This window comes from Anopheles merus, chromosome 2R (assembly GCF_017562075.2).
Source record: "Anopheles merus strain MAF chromosome 2R, AmerM5.1, whole genome shotgun sequence".
NCBI classification, from domain to species: Eukaryota; Metazoa; Arthropoda; class Insecta; order Diptera; family Culicidae; genus Anopheles; species Anopheles merus.
In genome coordinates this window covers 49,123,866-49,147,214 of record NC_054082.1, presented here as the reverse complement: position 1 = coordinate 49,147,214, position 23,349 = coordinate 49,123,866, and the positions used below count along the sequence as shown (strand labels likewise).

General features: G+C 39.2%; 1 protein-coding gene across 7 annotated transcripts in view; it reads right to left on the bottom strand.

Annotated features, from left to right (window-relative positions):
* LOC121588354 (cGMP-specific 3',5'-cyclic phosphodiesterase) overlaps positions 1-23,108 on the bottom strand; it is a 65,584-nt gene extending 42,476 nt beyond the window's left edge. Inside the window, exons 1-2 of one of the 7 annotated variants that reach the window (XM_041906180.1) lie at positions 22,970-23,108; positions 4,987-5,263 (exon numbers count right to left, since the gene is read on the bottom strand). The gene's annotated coding sequence lies outside the window, so the exon portion shown is untranslated. Of the gene's footprint in view, positions 1-4,986; positions 5,264-5,657; positions 5,901-22,052; positions 22,190-22,969 lie in introns of those variants that run through there. The other 6 variants (XM_041906184.1, XM_041906181.1, XM_041906183.1 and 3 more) reach the window with 6 other exon arrangements.
* Positions 23,109-23,349: the final 241 nt, after the last annotated feature.

Sequence of the window (23,349 nt, the reverse complement as noted above, 5' to 3'; positions counted from 1 at the left end):
TGTAGTGAATGCGCCTACTGCCCACCCTGGCTTTTTTCGATTTTTGTATGACCTCTTGAGTTTTGGGCTAGCAGTGGGTGTTAATGTGTCACCTCCCTTACATTTTTGCTCCACACTTATACCTGCTTCTTTTGAACATGGCTTGATATTTAACGATTCTTAGTATTGAAATACTCGGAATGATCACGATTTCTTAACAGGACAAAAATGCAATTGCTCGTTATGCGAGATTTTACTCGTTGAGAGGGGTACTCGTAGAGCATTTAGATTTGCTCGTTATGCACATTTGCTTCGTTATTAGGGCTACTCGTTATGAGGGTTTCCACTGTAGTACCTTCGCTAATTATTACTCCTATCAATAATAAATTCCTAGTTATGTAAACGAAAATACACAACTAAAAATATATGTTTGAATGCTAATCACGTTCAATATAATAGTAAAAATGAAAACATTGGTTTGTTTACGATGTTTTAGAGGCGTTATATTTTACTTTGATGTTTGATGTTTTGTTTTTCTTTTAATTCGGAGCGGGTTTATAAATTAGGCATACAAAAACATAAACATGAACTTAAACACCGGTAAAATTGATTGAAAAAACATGATGAACAAATCTAATACGGTTAGCTATACATTAGCATAATTATTAAATATTTTTGGTTAGAAATTCAAAACTAAAAATTATTCGATTAATAATACAATATAATTGAAGAGTTTAAAGGGGTCATCAGTATGTCATGATCGATGATGGCTATACGTTATATGTATATGTTCTGTATCTATGTTATATGTCCTGATCTATATATCCTGATGGTGGCTACATATAGCTTATATACATGTATCTTATATGTCCACCCACTGAAAAGATTTATTTCTCGTAGAACAACAATATAACTACAATGCAATCAGTGAAATGATCGCTACTCCACTTCACACCGCCCTTTTTGTGTCATAACTATATAAAGCCTGGAAACTCAATGCCAAAAACTGCCTAGCTATTCAAGAGTCACACATTTTCTATATATTATTTACCTAATGTCATAAAAAGAATAAAAGTTCTTCAAAAAACGACAAAAGCTTGAACAACTCCAGATGAACTAAAAACACAATGATGGTAATCACGGGTTTCTACATACTTTTTTCCAAAACCTAGAACAACGAGCCTTACATTTCCATAATCCCGTTGCATGCGGTATAAAAAAGAAGACCCACCAATAAATCCCATTTCCCCGTAACGGTTTACAAAAGGCTACTACGCTATCGAAAGGCAATCAGGAAAACTTTGGAGCAGACCAAACTAAATCCATCCGCAACACGACAGACTCGAACTTTTCATACCAATCCCGAGCAAACTATCATGTCAGGCACCAGCATCATCGCCAGTCCACATCGGACCACTCATCCCCGAGACAAAACTTTCCATCATGTGTTTCCCGCTGCCCAGTACCGCACGCAATCCGAGGCGCACTGATTCACCATTTACAAATTTATGACCCACCCACGAAATCCCATGATAATCCTATGCCGCCGAGTTTGATTGCTCGAGGGCATCCAAACTCCGATTCTGGTCTGCCTTCTGCTTTGCCGGCGGGCATGGATTTGGCAGAGGACAAGCCGCTTGGATTAAAATCGATTTCGAGTACTCGGGATGTTTGCAAAAGCTGGCCGCAAGTTCCCGGTCGCGAGATAACACGCTCGATGCTCTGAGCATGGGGGCAAGACTTAATTCTCCTAAAGACTTGCAAGCTAGGCAAGGTAACACAAAACCTTCCACACACACAGACACCAAACCAAACCGTGCAACCATAGACATGCCCCAACTTTGCCTGACAACGAAAAATACAGATTTAATGGGCACACCATTTAGGCGTTAGGCAACCCCGGTGACCAGTGGAGGCGCCCGGCTTGGTCATTCGATTGTCATTAGAAGGCCTAGCAGCATTGTGTGGAGGGTGGAAATGGAAGAAAACTTTGTCAGTTTAACGTACCATCCTCCCATGCGCCAACAGTGGTCGTCTACAAGTCTACCACACCGATACGGCAACGCAATCATTTGCAAACGTTCGCAGTGCCTCGTTTTCGTTTATTGGTTCGTTTTGTTTGGCCGGTTAATGTGGATGAATGTTTTAGTCCTCGGTGAAACGATGATACCCGTGGGCGATAAAATTCGTAAAAAAATAAAAGGCGCTTGGTGAAGCGATGGTGAAGAACACAGACACGTACACACATTCATAACCGAAGCCTTTTATAATTCGCTTCCCATTACATGTAGATCAAACGTTCAATCGTGTTTATTACTTCACGATTGTTGTTCCACAAAAGCATTATGAAATAATTCGCACAAAAACCCACAACAAAATAAGCTTTTCGTTCAGCCAGCTCCAGCATTACGGTCTTGCCATCCCGCAATTTAATCTTTCGACTTCAATTGGCTTTACTCAACTGTTGATCAAATCCCTTCAAACCGCCGAATCCAAACCGTACAATGGGTGAAGCCGAACAAAACAAAAAAAAAAGATCCCTTCCCAACACGCCACGGAAAAATCCATCACACGAGGCGGACCAGGTTTTGTTTTTGCTCGCCACCTTTATGTATGCGGTGATGGCCTCTGTCAGTGTAACATCCGTCGCTTAAGACCTGGTAAAGCCATTTGTCGGGCACAGCAACAAAGCAACGACAACAACAACAACAACAACAAAACAACAACACATACATAAAGCTCCCCTTTCGTTGTTACACCCACCTTGTTTGTTGTGGTGCCATATAGAAGGTGCGTTATAAAAACAACAGCTGCACCAGGTGCCGAAAGTTCTCTATCGCACGCACACACAGGGACGCTTTTCCGTTGCTTTTTTTCTAAGCTTCTGGAGCCACCTTTTGTGTTTGTTTTGTTATTTTTTTACTCTTTCTCTCGCTCTCAAACATACCACTAGCAACAAAAGGTAAAGTCAGCCGTCCCTCGATCCCAGAGCGATTAGATGTCTCTATTTTTTTCGTTGTCTTTATGCCCAACCTTTTAGCTCGTCCTGGTACACCTTTCAACCGGGCTGAAATCATTGACTGGTCCACCTGGTGGCGTGTGGTTCGAGAAGCGCCACATGAAGACAGTTGACTGCGTGCGAGAACTAAATCACCACCAACATATCCCATGCCCGTACCACGGGGGCCGGTTTGTCGTAAAGGACACCGTCATTGTTTGGCCCGGAGAGCCCGTAACAAAGCAAAGGGAGATCCCCTCCCCCGAAACGCCTATACCGTTTGCCGGTGTCAAGAGCACTTGAGTTACCGAACCAGTTACCGAAGCCGTAATGCTAATCTTTATTCTGTCCCAAAAGCGCCCTTTAGAGGGACGAAGGCGACGAGGAGGCGGTGGCCACATTGGCCGCACTTAATTTGTACCGTTTGCTGCCGCCCATCTGAGGTGGGACTAGATTTTTGGTTCCCATTTTGCATCGCTGGTAGATTGCTGTTCTAAAACTGCCACCTGGGTGTAATGAAACTGACGTGCTTTTGTGTTGTTGTTGTTTATTTTTTTAAAGAAAATACTATCCCTCAGTGTACGTGCGGATGGAAAGGTAAAAGTAATAGAATGATGAGGGTAACACAATAGCATTTTGCTTCTATTAAATTAATGCTTTGCGCATAATTCACGCGCGCGTAAATTAGATTTGAAGCTTTTTGTTTGTGTTTTTTTTTCTTTGCATCTCTCAGAAAAAAGTGCTTGATTAGGCTAGAAGAAAGCGATCCAAAAAAGCTGGAAAAAATTGAATGGTTTATTAGGTTTATTGAAACTTTGTAGCTAGGTAATTAAAGCTTGTACTTTACGTAATGTTTCTTGAAAGTTTAAAAATAATATAATTGCATGACAGCTTATACAAATTCCATATGAAATTTTTTTTAATAGTTTACAAGCGATTTTTCAGAAAAAAGGTAGCGTTTTAGATTAGCTGTCAGTCAACTGTCAAACAACTTACTTAAAAGCATGTCAACTAGTAAGCGTTCAGCTATTGAGTACCGACTGTATGTGTTTACTTTATCCACAAAAGTGATTTTGAAACGTCTGCTACAAGACGGTCTTTACAGCCAAAACAACTAAGATTAAAGCTAAAAGAGTAAAAATACTTGATTAAGATTACCGTCGGTTCAAGTACTGGCAAGCGGAAAGATTTGGTTCATTTATCGCGTTTTAGAAGCACCCGGTAGTACTAACAATTTGCCTTCATCTAGACAGCCACTTCACCTTGTTCGCTTACTTTCATCTCGAAGCACTGTTGCAACCCCGACCGCTGCGTGTAATGAGCAACTGTGAGCGAAGAGGAAGTACTTGTAAACCTTGTAGTACTTGCACCTCCATGCGTATGCCATAAAGTACTGGGCGCTTCCATCGCACACTTGCACGTGGTTGTTTGTAAACGAGCATTATCTGTTGTCACGTGTTCCGCTCACACACAATCATTCTCCCCGTCGCGGTCTAAAAGTATTCCGGTCGATATTCGGCGCCAACTGGCGCCAGCCAATTTATAAATATATATATTTTTTTATTTGATTATTTTATATTCCTTTGGAAAATTCTGTCAACTGTGCCCATTCCCAACGCAGTCGAAGGCGCACACACGAAAGCACACGCACAAGGCATCCATTTCATTTCCGCAGCGGCGAACGGGAAGCAGTCAGCAAACAAACAAACTCTGGGCGTCGAAATAAAAGCAAAAGAACCCACTGGCTGGAATGCCAAACTCCCACGCACAATGGAATGTCGCACTGGGGCAAAAACATGCCACTGTAAATAATCTTTCAAGCGTGAAAATTTATCTTTTGCGCTCTTCGGGCGTCAGTCCATCTCCACGCGCTCGAGGAGTTTGGGGTGAAAGGGAACGACATTTCTCTTCAACGAGCCCCAGCCGCCTCCCTTCAACCCCCTCCCTGGCAATCAACTTCAATCTCCGGTGCGCTCATTCTGTCTTGCAACCCCCTGTTTTTCACTTACCGATTTTGGGTGCTTCTTCTTCTTCTTCTTCTTCGAACGCACACAGGATGTGCTTCCGCTTGATGCTTTCAAGTACACAGAAAATCACTTTCCTTTCAGCCCGGTTAGCTTCGGTTCGCCTGTCGGTTTCATCATTCAGCCACTACAATGACGGCGACAACGACACCACACGCCGCAAGCTAAACCATCACTTTAATTTTCAGCCACATCCAATTTGCAAACGCTTAACCGAGCGAGAACTGTATCACAAACACACCAAGTTACAAGTGTACACTACCTGGGGGAGGGATGATAGGGGATATAAAAAATCTAACTAAAAGAAAAACAAACCAACACAAATAACACACACGAGATAAAAGTGGTAAAAAACGAAAACACTTCAATCACACCGATTTAAATACTTTTTTTCTCTTTTTGGTGAACCAACCACTTTTCCACCGAAGTTGGCCCCTTTTTGCTACAGACAAACACCTAAAGCCACACACCACCTAAGCACACGTGCCCCGACGGGCGATCGGTTTGCACACTATGCGCGACACGGCTTTGCCCGGGGATCAATGGATTTCGGGACGGTTGACCTCGTCCTCGGATCGGCGCCTAGACACGCACCCCCTCCCACACGCCAGCTGGCTTGCCAGTGGCTTACCAGCCCAAAACCGCCGCGGTATTACCTCGTTCATCCGAGCAAAGGGCCGTCGTTCAGCTAGCATCTGCCACGGGCTAAATGCTCACACATTAAACACACACACACTCACAACCTCATATACGGCCACGACGGCACTGGGTAAGGATGGCAGAACGATTGTGCATTGTATAATTCTGCCCACCAGTACACAACTACACTGGAAAAACCTAACAGCGATGGCGAGCAGTGCAATCCACCACCGTTTCGGTCGGAAGCTGTCACGAGTCTAACCTGGCCCGAGCCGTAAGCTCCGTGCTAGTGTGTGGAGCCTGCCTGTGTGCGCACTTGGTGAGCAACGTGGTGAGATTTTCGCGTGTGGGTTGGCGCCGTTCGCTCTCTAAAGGGCTGGCTTTTCCCGCTTTTCCCTTCCAAGTGCGAGGGCAAAATGGAGAGCAAAGTAGAGCGAGAGTGTTAGAGCATTGGAGGAATTTTGTTGTTGGTTGGTGGTTTTGTTTTTGTGCAAGAGTGTATGCGAGAACACAGCTGCTCGGGACTGTTGGCAAGGAAACAAAGGAAAATAAATGCAAAGTTAGGGGAAAATGGTAGCTCACTCGAAGGATGCTAGTGTAATATTGCTGTCCGGTGAGTGGTTTTCTCCGTTGGGATGGATCTCACTGCTGCAGAATGTATGAGTGGCGCGAGTTCTATGAATATTACCGAGTGACGCTGTAAATACATTGTTGTACACAGTGGGGAAAACTAGACACACAGGAAGGACACAAGCATTTTATATTAGTAAAAAATAGAGCTCGTTGGTAAAATTCGTAAATTCTCCGTCCATTACTTATTCTTGATTGCTTAACATGAATTTGAACAGTTTGCTTCATTAGTTGACTGATCTGATTGATGTTGACTGACATGAGTCATTATGGCAAAATGACAATTAGTTGGGGTTTATGCGTTCTTATAAGGCTGGTTCCTAACACACCAAAATACCATCATAACGAAAAATTTGACAGTTGAAATATGTAAAACGCATCGTCACGCTCTATTTTTAACCGATTTCGATACACCCAAAGACATTGCGAAATCCTTACGAAATTGCTGTTAGTTTGCTTCTGCAGTGCAAACGTACAATTTGACACAAATTGAAGTTAAGTTTTCCAATTATTCTTACCAAAACTTGTGATAAATAAATCTTATTTTTTGTTGTACACAATAAAAGCGTTATTTTTCGGATTTCATTTCATTGGCGTTACGTTATCATCTAAAAAATTGTTTTGAATAGCGATGCTGTTAGCAATAATAAAAACACTCTTGGCTCTAGAACAGGGGTCTCCAAACTACAGCCCGCGGGCCACATGCGGCCCTCAATAGCCTGTAATGCGGCCCGGGACGACTCGGTGGAGGTTAAAATAAATAGTTTTTTTTAGTTTCCTAATTCATCAAAACATTTTTTTATTTTTGAAAGACGAAAATTAGGATTTGATAAAAAAAAAGCTGTTGACATTTGATATATTCAGTGAATATTTTCTAATCAAATTAAGATTTGAGCATTTACTCATTCTATAGCTAACGTCAAAATGACCCTCAACAATGTTATTTGTGAACAGTGGCGGGTCTAGGCTTCGGGAGGCCCCAGGCGGAATGAAACTCGGGGCCCCTCGGGTTGAAATATTTTTATTAACGGGGGGGGGGGGTGGTCGGAGTATGTGGTATTATCACTTTGTCGTAAATTCGTTTTTCTTATTTGCTTACATGCTAAGAATATAAAAATATTACAAAAAGCCAAGAAACATTTTATTACCATTCTTCCAACCAGATATGTAGCGCTCGGTTATGGAACACATATGCAAATGTTTTGAACCATTCTCATGAACGTTTGAAAGTTTTTCTTTCCTTTTAGTAACAAAATAAATAAGTCACATTGTAACAAGTAAGTCAAATAGTCCATTATTCGATTCAAAGCTATGTACATATAGGATGTATCACACAATACACAGCCATTTTCTTAATTTCAATACGTCCGTTAAATATTGCCATCTATTTCTACTGTTTCCCCATTTTCCACTACTTCTACCATTTCCTAAAACCTGCAGTTACCTACTTTCATCCCTCGCTAGGCATATTCGGGCTATTATAACAGCATAAATCATCAATGTCTATCAAAAGTTCAATGAAAATAATTAAAATTATTGCTTTGTAAAAAATGAGAACGACAAGACGATGCACGGACGAGCCTTCTGCATCTTATTCTAAAGATGATATAGAAAATAATAGTCCGGCAATAAATGAACTTTCTGAGCTTCAGCAGGCTATAGAACCGATAGCATCGTGTTCATACACTAACCGTAAAGACATCGCGCTTTGGAGACGCCCCTTCACAGATGAGTTTGTTGACTTTGTAGTAAAAAACAAACCATCCAATTTTGGTAGCATACAAAATTCAAAAAAACTTTACAAAGATAATAACAGTGAATATTATAGGAGTCTGATCAATGATCATTTTTATAGAAAAAAGAAAAATGGAAATGTAGAAGAGAGAACATGGCTCGTGTATTCAGAAACAACGAATTGTGTATATTGCTATCCTTGTGTATTGTTTTCTAAATCCTCTTCAAAATTTATAACAGGATTGGATAACTGGAAAGCTATTACTGCCCTTTTATCAGAACACGAGACATCTAAAGAGCACATAGCATCAATGTCTACTTTATATAAAAGATCAAGTACGGTTAATAGAATTGATACCGAGTTAGTTCTAGAAATGGAGAAAGAAGAAAAGTACTGGAGAGAAGTGCTAAGGCGAGTAGTCAGCACTATAAAATTGTTAGGCCGCTTAGGGATAGCTTTCAGGGGACATGATGAAAGTGAGCAAAGCCACCGAAAGGGAAATTATCTCTCTTGTCTTGAGTACTTAAGTGAGTATGATGATTTTTTGAAATTACATTTAGAAAAGCACAGCTTTCAAGGTCGCGGGAATGTAAATTATTTATCAAATACTATTTGTGATGAATTTTTAGAGATAATTAGTAATAACATCAAAAGCAAAATAGTAGACGATATTAAGTCAGCTATTTATTACAGCATAATAGTAGATTCCACTCCCGATATAGCTCATATCGATCAACTAACGTTTGTTATAAGATATGTTTCATTGTCTGGGCAAATATTTGAACGATTTTTGGGCTTCATTCCGATAGATAGGCATAACGCTTCTTATCTGGAACAAGAAGTTCTTGAAAAATTAGAAAAATTGGGATTAAATATTGCACACTGTCGGGGTCAATCATTTGATAATGCATCAAATATGTCGGGCAAGTATATGGGCTTACAAGCTCGCATTAAACAACATAGCCCAAGTGCCGTGTTCATACCGTGCGCAAATCACTCTTTAAATTTAGTAGCTAATTTTGCTGCTGAAAATTGCAAAAAAGCCGTTAATTACTTCAGTTTCATACAAAAAATGTATACATTTTTTTCTTCATCAACTCATCGATGGAAAGTGTTATTAGATAATTTAAACAAGGGTCAACATCAATCAGCCGTATTACTGAAAAGATGTTCTGTCACTAGATGGTCAGCTAGAGCGGATGCAGTTTCGGCATTAAATGTTGGTTTTAAGGACATCCAAAACGCATTGTCAGATATTTGTAACGATGAAGTTGAAAAATCTGCTACAGTCGATGAGGCAAATTCACTTCTCAAGCAGATGGTAAAACCTGACATTGCGTTGTTGACCATCATATGGAATACACTTTTACAAAGAATTAACGCAACAAGTAAATCGCTTCAAACTGTTGAATGTGAATTATTTAAAGGTGTTTCATTAATTACCTCTTTGGTTAAATTCACAGACAACTTTCGAACTGATTTTTCAAATGTTGAAGAAGGAGCTAAGGAGCTGTCCAATTTGTCTTCATTGTTTACCGAAGAAAAACGAACACGCAAGCGAAAATTGTTCTTTGATGAATCTCGTGAAAATGAACATCAATTTACAGACAGAGATGATTTTATCGTTAATACATTTTATGCCATATGCGACAATATAAAAGCGCAACTTACACAAAGGACAGAAAAATATGAAACAGTATTGGAACCATTCAGAGTTTTTTATGACTTGAATATGTCGGCAGAAAATCGATCCAAATTGATTAAAGCTCTATCAGAAATGTACAAAAATGACATTGAGGTTCATGGGTTGCAAGAAGAGTTAGAGCAATTCATACTTTTTCTCAAAGAAAACGATGATTTAAAAATAATAGATTCCGACAACAATACTGAAGGTAACAATAACATTAAAGTTGACATTCAGGCATTGTACAAAGTGGCTAAAGATATGTCATGCACGTTCCCAAACATGGAAACATTATTGAAAATATTTCTAACGATTCCCATTTCTAATGCTTCTGGCGAACGATCTTTTTCTGTTTTAAAACGAGTTAAGAACTATTTACGTAACTCGATGGGAGAAGCCAAGCTTAACAATCTTGCTATCTTATACATAGAACAAGATTAGATGGATCAAATTGATACAGAGGCAATTATTGAACAGTTTGCCAGAAGGAAGATTAGGATTTTTTTAATTGATGTAACGGAAATGAGCTAATTGTGTCATAGTTATATTTATATTCGCTTACAATATATACATTATTGTAAATATATAACAAGTTCTTTTTTCTTGCTTGGTGCTACAACTCATTTGTAAATTATGAGTATTTTGAAATATAGTTCATCTCAATTGTGTGTACAAGATAAACTTTAATGGGGTCTACATTTGTCAAAAAATATCGAAAAAGAGATAACTTGCTATTTTAAAAATAACTATGTTTATTGCATGGCATGCACTTTTGGCAAACATTTTGTTGTTGTTTGAATTCTTACAACTAATGGTCAAGACTGTTTGGACGAAATCCGTCCGGGATAATGGCATTGACTGCGTCTATTCTTTAGACCACATTAGACCTTAAAACTAATCTCCTCAAAATAGAGCCTCGAGAGCTTTATCAGATTTAGTCCATTGTCCAAGCCATTGTCTTAAAGATTTATATACGAATGGCAACTATAAAAAACAGTATCTTCGCTGGACGCTTGGTATTTCATAGCATTTGCGTAAAACAAAAAAATCTTGGCTTTTTGTAATATTTTTATATACTTACAGTTCTCATCGAAGTGAATGTAACTCAGTGGAGATTCTTCGTATTCTTCTCGCCGTAACGATCTACGTAATCATGTTAGTTCTAAAGGATTCTAATTTTTATCAAAGTGCCACATAACTATGCAAAGATAAATGGGCCACTAGTAACATACCCTCTAAAATTAAAAAAAAAATATTTATAGTTAGTCCATAACGAAACCAATATGCTGAAAATTATTCATGATAATCTGCTTTGATTTTTTCCCCATGCCACATTTAATACAGTTAGAATCATAAACATTACGTTTGAATTTGACGTTTGAAACGTTTGAATCGGTAAATTTATATTGTTCAGACTTTTTTATACACTTTCATTCGTTATGATATTGATTTTCGATTATCATTTCGATCAAAAATAGCAGTTGGGAAGAAAATATTCTAGAGTGCTTTGTACGATGGTCTTCCCAACTGTCTAATGAAAATTTGCATAAGTACACTGAACGGCCCAACAAATAGTTATTTATTAAATTTAATCTATGTAAGATCGGTTATAGTAACAGTTATCAAATTAACATGTATATCAAATTTTAATTTTAATCATGATGATACAAATAAACTCTTACTTCAAGCTGCAGTAAATTTGAGTACCAATAAATATAAATGATCAAATCAGCACTATTTTCATTAACATTGTCAAGTAAAATCGTATTTCGATTCCATTATTTACGAGCATTGAAAGGGCAATTCAAAGAAGAGTTTGAGGTAATATAATTGCACATATGCCATATGTCTACAACAGCTCTATCTTTTCTTTCGTGTTTGAACGATTGATCTTTTCAACTCATCGAGCTTTAACTCGATATGATTTTGATAGGGGCTCGACTTGTTCGCTGCAAAAGTTCTCATAGTGTAGACAGAAGGGTAATACGGAATGTATTATTCTTCATCTCCCGAGCAGGTCAATACCATTCAAAATATTTAGTTAATTTCTTGGTTATATTTTACATAACAACAGCGTTATGTACCGTTTATCGAAAAAGCTTTTTGCTATCTCTGATTCAGTATTAACTCCAAATAGCAGGGCAGTTAGTCTTGCGTTTGGAGCTCTTTTTCTGAATGAGATCTCTGGTATATAAATTTGAACATAATTAACGCATATACGTTATCGTGTGGACATGACGAAACGACGACGACAACGAGTTAACAGTCACATCTTGGGCGATCAAAACCAACATGGTAGAGGAAAGGAAAAAGGTATCGAGTTTGAGAAGGTCTAAAATCAAGGCAGGGATCCATTGTATTAGTTTAAAAAAGCTATTTGTTCTAGTTATCCGCAAAATTCACGCCAACCACAGGAATTTGGACAATTTTTAAGTGAATTTCGTTATTATGAGATATGAGATATTATGAGAATCTTCTTCATTTTTATTTGTGACTTATTAGTATCACGCAGCAGGATAGTCAGTCCGTCAGGACAGGAGAACGGTCCAAGAAATCGATTCCGTTCGGCGTTGTAGGAGCCGACGCAGCTTTCGAATATACCACCGGGCCACTCCACAAAACTAATAATAATAATAACTCTGCGAAGATAATTATAGGAATATTGCCACAATCATCTCTATCGCTCTAGTTTTTTTAAGAAATGGGTTTCTTCAACTAATACAATGCTACCATGTCTTGATTTTAGACCTTCTCAAACTCGATACCTTTTTCCTTTCCTCTACCATGTTGGTTTTGATCGCCCAAGATGTGACTGTTAACTCGTTGTCGTCGTCGTTTCGTCATGTCCACACGATAACGTATATGCGTTAATTATGTCCGAATTTATATACCAGAGATCTCATTCGGAAAAAAGCTCCAAACGCAAGACTAACTGCCCTACTACATGGAATAAATACCAATCCCTCGTGGCCACACGATAACGGATATGCGTTAAATGTGTTTAGTTTGGAATTTTAAACGATGCGACATAGGTTTCCAAACAAAATTTGCAAATTGCTCGTTTAAACACTGTCGTTTAGATGCAACTAAAATTAAAAAGTTAAGATGAACTGCTCACAAATAATATAAACTGGGATCGAAAATTGAAATATCTCGAATAAATATTTTCCGGCATTTCAAAAATTCTTGAATTGTTACATGATAGTTTTAGATTTAATAGCGTATGATTAGATCAGTTTATTATTCATTTATGAATATAACAACAGAGTTTCATCGTTACTCACTTGAAATGGCAATAGATATTAGTAAATACTAATATAAATTATATTATTATTTTTAATTATTAAAAATTAATTATTATTAATTTTAAACATACATAATTTTTTTAAACCAACGTTGTACAAACATCTTTATTCAGAGTAAAATTGGTATCATCAAAGAAATTATATAGCATATCACTGTATTAAGGACAACTCGCCGTAAATGTGAATCGCTGTATAAAATACAAATGCAACTTTTTAATCAAATTATACATTTTGATCTTATTTCTTCGTATGGATGCCGTTGCACTCTGTTTTAAGCTAACTGTGTCGTAAGGCCAGTTTCATAACTTTTCCACATGCGAATGTTCTGTGTGTGCTAGAATTTTTTATTTGATGCCTGCAAGCTTCAAACATTTGTATTAATGTTACGATCTGACCAAGGTCCATAAATTAATACAGGTCGATCTGTTCGATGTACTTTGGCAAATCTACATTTGAAAGTAGGAGTGCCCAACGTTTTATACAAAGTTTTAAGATACCGTTGGTAATTTTCTCTTACTTTATATTCCCAATAATATTGTAATGGCATATTTTGTCTTCAAGATCTTATCGTCATGAAAGGGTTAAAATATTTATTAAATCATTATTTATTTATATTTATTTATTATGTATATTTATTAATCATTACGTCCAAAATTTTATAAACATAACGTTATCGTTTTATACATGTAGTATATGTTTAAGGAACTGATTTAAAATACCTTTTTTGTTAAAAAAAATTTCAACGAAAAATATTGCGTGGAGCTTATTTTATTCTCTTTGCTGAATTTTCGAAGTTGGCGGGTATATTGACTATTGTATATTGATATTGATAAAAATATACAAATAAATTAATTCTTTATTTAATAAGCTCCTGAATAGCCCATACACATTTGTTTTATGTTGATCAGCAATATGGATAGTTCCGCTATTGAATTTAATTTGAATATGTGTTGATTGTTTTACAACAAGCTGTCATACAGATTGTCGCCGAGATACGTTACTAAAGCGGGCCGAAAAAAAACCGAGTATCTCAAATTTCCGAGTAAGACGAATCACGCCATTACCAGGCAAATATAGGGGCCAGGCAAATAAGGTGTATGAATTAAGAAGGCTGAGTTTTATCGCTTCTGTTACTGAATGAAGATTTTAAGAGTGCTTTGTGTATTCATCAAGCCTCCAGAAAGCTTGTTTGAACAAATGTTTTGTCCCATCGTAAAAGGCCCCATAGCTAAATTTCGTTAAATTTTGAATTCAGGGGCATTTAAGCCACAAAAAAAAACATGATTCTGATTGAATATTAATAGTTTGAACCTTTTTGAATGATTCCAATTCGATCAGAAGAGAAATGATTTTACATTTGACAATTGATGTGCTAAATCAGTACAATTAGCAAAAAAAATGTTAAATTTATAAAATCACGTATCTCCTAATCCACGTAATAGATACCGAATATCTCGGAGCACTATTATTTAAAAAAAACTCGGTAGTGTTAAACCACGAAGATAAAAACAATATCATCTTAGCCCGCTTCAGTAGAGACGTCATCTCAAGTGCGTTCTCTTTTTTCTTTTGTCTTTGACGTATACAGAAATGAGTTGGTTTACAGCTGTAAACTCGCACAACCATACTCATCACATGCAAGCTTAGTAGGGTTCGAGCACTTTAAATATATTTTATTACTATTTTTAGAGAGACTTTGAGCCCATTGCCTTCATTCGCCTCTATTAAAAAGATCTTAACCTGTAAATCGCCAAAAACTAATAAATAACAAAATAAAAGCTCTACTTATACTTATACGTAATATATACACTTATTTGCTCAAATTATGCATTAAACGTGATATACAAACATAATCAGCATAAATAATGTTAAATAAGAAAATAATATTAAACATGATAAAACTCATATAAAAAAACAATGACTATTATGTTATAAATGTTTTTTCCTACTCTTCCTTCTGGCAAACTGTTCAATAATTGCCTCTGTATCAATTTGATCCATCAAATCTTGTTCTATGTATAAGATAGCAAGATTGTTAAGCTTGGCTTCTCCCATCGAGTTACGTAAATAGTTCTTAACTCGTTTTAAAACAGAAAAAGATCGTTCGCCAGAAGCATTAGAAATGGGAATCGTTAGAAATATTTTCAATAATGTTTCCATGTTTGGGAACGTGCATGACATATCTTTAGCCACTTTGTACAATGCCTGAATGTCAACTTTAATGTTATTGTTACCTTCAGTATTGTTGTCGGAATCTATTATTTTTAAATCATCGTTTTCTTTGAGAAAAAGTATGAATTGCTCTAACTCTTCTTGCAACCCATGAACCTCAATGTCATTTTTGTACATTTCTGATAGAGCTTTAATCAATTTGGATCGATTTTCTGCCGACATATTCAAGTCATAAAAAACTCTGAATGGTTCCAATACTGTTTCATATTTTTCTGTCCTTTGTGTAAGTTGCGCTTTTATATTGTCGCATATGGCATAAAATGTATTAACGATAAAATCATCTCTGTCTGTAAATTGATGTTCATTTTCACGAGATTCATCAAAGAACAATTTTCGCTTGCGTGTTCGTTTTTCTTCGGTAAACAATGAAGACAAATTGGACAGCTCCTTAGCTCCTTCTTCAACCTTTGAAAAATCAGTTCGAAAGTTGTCTGTGAATCTAACCAAAGAGGTAATTAATGAAACACCTTTAAATAATTCACATTCAACAGTTTGAAGCGATTTACTTGTTGCGTTAATTCTTTGTAAAAGTGTATTCCATATGATGGTCAACAACGCAATGTCAGGTTTTACCATCTGCTTGAGAAGTGAATTTGCCTCATCGACTGTAGCAGATTTTTCAACTTCATCGTTACAAATATCTGACAATGCGTTTTGGATGTCCTTAAAACCAACATTTAATGCCGAAACTGCATCCGCTCTAGCTGACCATCTAGTGACAGAACATCTTTTCAGTAATACGGCTGATTGATGTTGACCCTTGTTTAAATTATCTAATAACACTTTCCATCGATGAGTTGATGAAGAAAAAAATGTATACATTTTTTGTATGAAACTGAAGTAATTAACGGCTTTTTTGCAATTTTCAGCAGCAAAATTAGCTACTAAATTTAAAGAGTGATTTGCGCACGGTATGAACACGGCACTTGGGCTATGTTGTTTAATGCGAGCTTGTAAGCCCATATACTTGCCCGACATATTTGATGCATTATCAAATGATTGACCCCGACAGTGTGCAATATTTAATCCCAATTTTTCTAATTTTTCAAGAACTTCTTGTTCCAGATAAGAAGCGTTATGCCTATCTATCGGAATGAAGCCCAAAAATCGTTCAAATATTTGCCCAGACAATGAAACATATCTTATAACAAACGTTAGTTGATCGATATGAGCTATATCGGGAGTGGAATCTACTATTATGCTGTAATAAATAGCTGACTTAATATCGTCTACTATTTTGCTTTTGATGTTATTACTAATTATCTCTAAAAATTCATCACAAATAGTATTTGATAAATAATTTACATTCCCGCGACCTTGAAAGCTGTGCTTTTCTAAATGTAATTTCAAAAAATCATCATACTCACTTAAGTACTCAAGACAAGAGAGATAATTTCCCTTTCGGTGGCTTTGCTCACTTTCATCATGTCCCCTGAAAGCTATCCCTAAGCGGCCTAACAATTTTATAGTGCTGACTACTCGCCTTAGCACTTCTCTCCAGTACTTTTCTTCTTTCTCCATTTCTAGAACTAACTCGGTATCAATTCTATTAACCGTACTTGATCTTTTATATAAAGTAGACATTGATGCTATGTGCTCTTTAGATGTCTCGTGTTCTGATAAAAGGGCAGTAATAGCTTTCCAGTTATCCAATCCTGTTATAAATTTTGAAGAGGATTTAGAAAACAATACACAAGGATAGCAATATACACAATTCGTTGTTTCTGAATACACGAGCCATGTTCTCTCTTCTACATTTCCATTTTTCTTTTTTCTATAAAAATGATCATTGATCAGACTCCTATAATATTCACTGTTATTATCTTTGTAAAGTTTTTTTGAATTTTGTATGCTACCAAAATTGGATGGTTTGTTTTTTACTACAAAGTCAACAAACTCATCTGTGAAGGGGCGTCTCCAAAGCGCGATGTCTTTACGGTTAGTGTATGAACACGATGCTATCGGTTCTATAGCCTGCTGAAGCTCAGAAAGTTCATTTATTGCCGGACTATTATTTTCTATATCATCTTTAGAATGAGATGCAGAAGACTCGTCCGTGCATTTACTAGCAGACGTTTTGGGGTCTGGTAGCAAAAATTTATCCATAGCATTTTTTTGTGAGGCAATAAATTCCTCTTCTTTCTTATTTTTTTTGCGCTTCTCTGCACCACTTTGGTAACGCTTCATTTCTAATTATCTCTCGCTCTCACACACAATATATTCAGAAAAATATTCACAAGAAAAAAATTCGTTATGCTTCAGTATGCTTCGTTAACGTTCAGTAATCTAACTGAATGAATATATACACGATAAATTAATATATACAGATATAAATTAACAAGAACACTAAAATTAACACGATAAATATATACATATATAAAGTTGATGATTATAAATATACAGCTAATATACAGCTAAATACTCCCTGAACAGCCGACGAAAATTGCTGTAACTAGAAATTTTCTACAAATTGCCCAGTCACTACCACTGATTTTTCAAATTTTTTTCCACGGCACAATGTATCACTCGCAACAAAAATGCACTTGACGACTCAACGATCAAAAGTGAAGTGAACCAATAATCCAGATCCTTTGGTTTTCAAATAAAACATTCGTGGGAAGAAGAAAACAAGAAGCACCACGGATGTGGAACCGAAAATAGACAAAACATCCCAAACACGCACATGCGACAAGGGGTGGGTGTGAAGCGCGTGCTTCCAATTTTCGCAGGAATTGTTTCTATTCATCCTCGTGGTTGAATACTCATTTCTTCGGTTATCTCCAAAACAAACATGTTTTCTCGCTCTGCCCAACACGTTCATACCAACGGTGGGTAAAGGCATATGTTTTTTTTGGCTTGGGTACAAGTGAGACAACTTCCTGAACGTAAGCTCGAATGAATAAGAGCGTTCTGCGAATCTTACATGGGTAAAAAAATTGGGTACATTTTGAACAGTTCAACAGCCCTTGGCAAATACGCAAATAAAAAAACTGGGTGGGAGGGGGGATATGTTAGAGGCGCAGCGTTCTGCGTTTCCGACTTAGGTAACAATGTGGACAAATGTGGGTTTCAATGTGTGTGTTCTGCGGCGGGTAGAAAAGAGTCCGGAATACTTCCTCTTTTTTTAAAGATATCATAGCATCCTTCACATGTGCAGCTCGGGAGTCTAAAGAAAATATTAGTGACCATTGTGTGGTTTTGGTGGGGCGGGGTAGGTATGACACACAGCGTGCTGTGTTTCTAATTTTCGTAGCAATGTTGGTTCTTGGTTTCTGTGCACATACACCGGTCATACGCACCAGCAAATATGTATGGTGTCTCGCTCTACCCAACGCGTTGGGCGAATGCTGGTGAAATGCTATTGATTTGAGTTGAGCGCGTGTCTTCGCGTTGTGCGTTTCCTACTTAGGTAACATTATGGACAAATGTCGGTTTCAATGTGTAAGTGTTCTGCGATGGGTAGAAATGGGTCCAGACCACTTCTTCTTTTTTTCTTTGTTTTTAAAGAAATCATAGCATCCTTCAAAAGTATCTCAATCGGACAAAACTTGGTGGAACTCGAGATTTGTCCAATTTTCCGATTGAGGAACTGTACAACTTGGGCCCCATATACAGGATGATTGATAAGGTTGCGTGGGGGGGGGAGGGGGGGGGGGGGTTCGAAATAACCTCAGCATCGACGGGGCTTTTGAGATCTGGTTTTAATATAGTTGCAGATGTACCATTTTGTCTTTGTGATGTTCAAATAATATCTAGCAGGTGTTGTGTGTGTAAAACATCATATTTACCACACTGGTTTTTTGAAATTTTAAGCAGCAACCCCCCCCCCCCCCCCGCTCCCATCCTCTTTGTTGAATGTTTCCCTACTCTCCGTTGAAAATCGAAGTTCGCCCGGGGGCCTCGTGTGAACATTTTAGTATCATACAACTTACGGCACACATCTGCAAACATGTATAGGGGCCCCAGCCAAGCACAGGCACGTTTCATCCAAGCCAAATTGAAGAGCGCACACATCGATATCGATGAAATCGTTTCTCGAATGAAACCTCTACCCACTGGAGCACCGTTGCTTGCTTGGTGTCTGTCAATTTTTCCTGCTAATTATACCGGCTACGAGCCGGTGTATTGATCCTGTGTTTCGAGGCCTTTAAATTTTTGTTTGAGTGTGTTGTATGCTGTGCTTGTGTAACGGGTTTTCGGTGGTAGTTAAGCGCAGCGTTCTGTGGATTGGATTTTAGCAGCAAGGTTTGGCAGCAAGGGATATGGTTTCGATGAGCTCGTCCACCAACCACCCACACCAAGACACCAAATAGACGGGCCCCCTTATTGACGGGGCCCCTTTTTTGTGGATTCCCTTTTTACCGACGGGGCCCCTTATAGACGGGCCCCCTCATCGATGGGGCCCGATCGTTTCTCCACTGAAACCTCAACCCACTGCAGCACCGTTGAACCAAACGACCTTACTAGGCTTTTTGAAGCGACGCGTGCTTGGTGTCAATTTTTCTGGCTAATTTGTCCGGCTACGAGCCGATGTATTGAAATTTTGTGTAGGGAACTTTAAATTTTTGTCTGTTTTTTTGTTGTTTTCTTTGGTGGTTAAACGCAGTGTTCTGTTCTGTGTTCTATGCATTTGATTTTAACTGCAAGTGTCTCCGCGTTTTTTCGGTGAGCACGTGCACCGACCATCACCACCAAGACACCAAATGGACACCCTTATTGACGGGGCCCCTAATCGACGGGGCCTTTTTACCGACGGGGCCCCTTACCGACACAGCCCCTTATCGACGGGGCCCCTTCATCGTAGAGTCCACATAATCGATGGGACCCTTAAACCACCTTTGAGTTTTGGTATAGCCGTAACGGTTTTTGATTTTGTCTTCACGCAAAAAGTTGTATGTAAATAGTGATAAAACATCATTTTAATATTAACACTTTAAGCGCCGTGTCATATAAATTCGCATGACGGTTTTGCTCACCGTTCAGCTTGGCATCTGACGCTCTCGGTGATTCTCTCGAGAACGAATGAGGTAGGAAAGAGAGAACGAGAACGACATGTGCTACGCCGCTTATCGCAATGGAACAAAAGAGTGATAACAATGGCACAAGAAACTGTCGCTCTCATCGCTCTCTTGCCATGCGCTACGTGCTCACTCGAAAAACTGTGACGTCAGGCCGGCGTTCAAAGTGTTAATATAGACATAGAATACCTTTTCTTTTTAGACATATGAATACCACCCCCAGACAAGCGCAGGCACGTTTCATCCAAGCCAAATTGAAGAGCGCACACATCGATATCGATGAAATCGTTTCTCGAATGAAACCTCTACCCACTGGAGCACCGTTGCTTGCTTGGTGTCTGTCAATTTTTCCTGCTAATTATACCGGCTACGAGCCGGTGTATTGATCCTGTGTTTCGAGGCCTTTAAATTTTTGTTTGGGTGTGTTGTATGCTGTGCTTGTGTAACGGGTTTTCGGTGGTAGTTAAGCGCAGCGTTCTGTGGATTGGATTTTAGCAGCAAGTGTCTCTGCGTGGTTTGGGTGTCTAGTGCACCGGACATCCACACCACAACAAAAAAATACGGTTTCTCGCTCTGTCCAATGCTTTGTGTCAACGATGTTGAAATTGTATTGATTTGAGCTGTACGCGCGTGTCGCGCGTTCTTTGCTTGCGACTTATTATGAAAGTATTGGCAGATTTCTTAGAACATAAAATGTGCTGCTTTGAGTAGTATGGGGCCCCGGTTTTCTGCAGCTTGGGGCCCTCAAAATGCAGTGAGGGAAGCAGTGGGAATAAAAGGAATTCATTAAAAAAGTCTTGAAAACGATGGTTTAAGCCCCAACCGGGGGGGGGGGGGGGGGGGGGGGGGGTTGGAATCGAGACGAAGTCGAAAATCCATATTGACGGGGCCCCCTAGATCGCCGGGGCCCCTGGCGGCCGCCCAGTCCGCCCACCGTTTAACGCGCCACTGTTTGTGAAGCAATGCGGCCCGCAAACTGTAAAGTTTGGAGACCCCTGCTCTAGAAAACTATTTTAAAACGTAAAACGAGAAAACTAACCAATGGTGGGAGTGAAAGTACCAAACTGAATAATACGAAAAGACAATACAATATTATAAAAAGTCACATAAATAACAGACTTCCATGCTTGATAAAACCCAATGAAATGGCTCCTAATATTGAACAATGAAAACTGTTCTTCTGTGCATGGAATTCGTTATGTTTCATTTACTTTGACCCAACAATGAATCAGCCCACGGTGGTCGCAAACTACAGACAGCACACCAAGACAGCATACTCATTTCAATCGATCGTTTGATCGTTCCCTTGATCAATCGTGTGCGTCCCATCTGTCGCCCGGGTCATTTGTTTAATAGTATCGTTTCGCAGTTCGCTTAACACCGAACACCGATGCCAATCGCTAATCAGAAAGCCGCAAACTGATGCGCGTCACTTCTTCATTCAATCGTCCAACTCAAACCCCATTGAAATGGAAGCTGCTAGGCGTGTGTGTGTGTGTGTGTTTGTTTGGCTGATCGAGTTGATTGTTTTGCTGTCACTGTCATGTCGTTGTCGTGGGACTAATCAACCGTTTGGCGGTTGTCTCGCTCAGCCTTTCTTGCGCTCCTTTTCTTTTTCTTTCTCTCTTTATCTCTCTCTCTCTCATTCTCTCTGTGCCGCTCATTCTATGAATCCAAACGATTGGCTGACAATTTACGCAATAGAGCACTTTGAATCACACAAACAATGCTACAATTTATTGGTACACAATTTTGCGATGGCAGCTCTACTACAACCGTTCCAGTCGACGAGCGGCACGTTTTCTTACGCTTCTCTAACAATCACGCACACTTGCAACTCACGGAAGCCCAGAATCGAGCAATGGAGCCGCGCACTGTAATTCATCAACACCACTAGCACACCACAGCTGCACTTGATCACTGACGCTGACCGATTGGCAATCGACCCGTTTGTCAATATTTACCATGTGGCTGCCCGTGTCCCGCACGCGCTGTGCGTTACGTTATCGCAAAGCCACCTTTTAACGCGTGCACTCACGCCGACACGTTCGTCACTCATCCCGGGAGCGTGCTCGGGGGTTTGAGTTGTCTCCACAATTCCAGCTCAAAGAGAGTGAACAGCTACGGCAGCAGATTACGACTCTCGGCATGGTCCAGGAAACGGCTAAAGGAAACGGCACAGGGAATAGCAACAAAGGGGCGGAAGGTGAAACGCAGACAGAAATACACATACACACACAGCTCATCTCAAGCAAATGATGGGAACGCTTCCCAATCGTCACCGCGAGAGGACATCGTCGTAACCGTTTGAGGTTACAGTTAGCTTGAAGTTGGCCTTTTATGTAATTATAGACGAATTTTGACGCAATACACTTCGCGACGCTCTGTCGTGGTTTCTGGCCATCTAGAAAATATTTGATTGTACTTATTTTTTACTGGGACAAATTAGAACGTCATTTCAATTTATTTGCCCTTCCACCGTGAATACTCATCCACCTTGAGTCACACCCGAGTTAAGCTGATGGTGTCACCCCCGGGTCAAACAAGAGGCGACATAATTGCACGAGCCCCACACACCCCCGTACCTGGACAACAAAACTAACAGTCATCACTGTTTACATACTAAACGAGCTAAAGTACACTTTTTAAAACTCTGTCTTAGCTAAACTCTTTCTAACGTCTTCTATCGCAACACACAGCGAAAGGTGAAGGTAGTATTGCTTACTTTCTCACAACCGTACAAGCAGCAAACGCAATCCGGGCGAGACGATTGGACACGTGCCAAGCAGAACACTATCATTTCGGAGAAGATGCGCCCTCAAAGACCCCTCCATCGGAACTGGCGTATCATCATCGCGTGTCGGTGTGTCGGTGGCGTCCGACCGTTTGCGGCCGCAACTCCAACACGCCTGAGCGCGACAGTCTCGGGGACTCGGTGGCAAACTCTCTCCCCCCAAGCTCCGTCGGTTCCGCTCACAATCATCCCCAACTCGCTAGTAATGTGCTAGTGTGCGTTCGCACATGCTGCTATTGAAATTGGCAATAACGAGTGTGTAAGTGTGAGCGACGGTGTTCCGAGCAGCTTGGAAGATCGTGGGGCAGTTG